Source organism: Erinaceus europaeus, unplaced genomic scaffold (genome assembly GCF_950295315.1).
Source record: "Erinaceus europaeus unplaced genomic scaffold, mEriEur2.1 scaffold_849, whole genome shotgun sequence".
In the NCBI taxonomy this organism is placed as follows: Eukaryota; Metazoa; Chordata; class Mammalia; order Eulipotyphla; family Erinaceidae; genus Erinaceus; species Erinaceus europaeus.
This window is the reverse complement of record NW_026648154.1, coordinates 35237-36768: the sequence shown is the minus strand read 5'-3', so window position 1 is coordinate 36768 and position 1532 is coordinate 35237.

The window sequence follows — 1532 nt, the reverse complement described above, 5'->3', positions numbered from 1 at the left end:
CTGCATGGTGGCCCTGCGTGGTGGCCCTGCATGGAGGCGCTGTGTGGTGGCCCTGCGTGGTGGCCCTGCATGGTGACCCTGCATGGCGGCCCTGTGTGGCAGAGGCATGGCAGGTCTCTTCCCTGATCTGCCTTTTCATTTTATTTTTTAAGCGAGTTTCTGATTTGATGGAGCCTGATGTATTGATTTCATGTCATCCTCTTGGCCTTGTGCCGCCCGGGTCTTTTGTGCCGGGCTGAGGGATCCGTCCAAACCCAAGGTCACTGACAGTCCCCTGGAAGCCTGCCACTGCCTGCAGCGTCACGGCCCGCTGATGTCGTAACTTAACTTCAAAAGGGTTTGGGGGAGCTGTGGCGTGCAAAAGGATTCACAGCGGGGAGCTGAGAACAGGTTTAAATGATAGGAGGTTTTATTAGGGTGAAACAGGTAAGAAGCAAATAAGCAATTATCAGGGGTTGAGTAGCTAGGTCCGTAAAGTCTGAGTATAGTTATGAGAAGTATAGCCCCATGAGATGAACGCTATCAGCTGAGACAGGCTGCTTGTCCTGCAGAGGGGCCCCAAAGGTCACCGGCTACAGAGTCACGTGTTCAGTTCCCGGGAGAAGCAGCCTCCGCTGAGGTGAAGCAGCGGCCAGAGAGCGTCAGGCTCCAGGTCCGAGCTTTATACGTCCCTTGTGTCCCGCCTCAGGCCGCCTCGTTCGTAGGCTCCTTGTCCCAAACTCCTGTTGGGGTCACAACAGGCTGACGTCACCTAGGCCCTGGCCAGGGGCCACCCTTCCAGAAGCTTCTGTGTGGAGAGGCCTCCCTGCAGATGGCGTCCACCCCGGGCCCGCACCTGCCGGCCGCGCCCCTCGGGGCTGCTCGATGGCCAGCAGAGGCCTTCCCGTGGCCAGAGCCGTGCCGGGGCGTGGTCACACGTGTCCCCTGGCCTTTGTCTCTGCAGAGATGTGCACAGCTTCCTCAGTGAGCAAGGGCTCTGGGGACACGGCCCCCGCCACCCCCAGCACGTCAGGGGCCGCAGCACAGCTCTGTGGCCTCAAGGGCGGCTCCATTTCCTCTAAATATATCTCCTTCCCACGCTTTCCTGCAGGGTTACGGGGGCTCAAACGGCACTAAGGACCCACCGCTCCCAGCGGCCACGCCTCACCTCAGCACGCACACTTCCCCCTTTTCTACTGGACAGGACAGAGAGAAATTGAGAGACGGGAGGCAGAGAGACACCGCGGCCCTGCCGCTCCAGGTGCTTCATGGCTTCAGGGGGAGCAGGGGCTCAAACCCGGGTCCTTGTGAACCAGCACGCTCTACTAGGCGCTCCCTCACCTCTCACCTGCTTCCTGGGTGCTGCGAGGACCCTCTTCCTGAGGTGCAGGCGGCCCCAGGCAGCAAGTGGGAGTCTTCCCTGGAGTCTGCTGTGGGTCTGTGGGTCTGCGGGCACAGGAGAGAGCCCGCGCGAAGTGGGGAGCCGGGCGGCCTGACTCCCCCCCTGCAGCCTGGGTCATCCCTGGAGGCTCGGGTGGTGCAGCCTCCGGCCT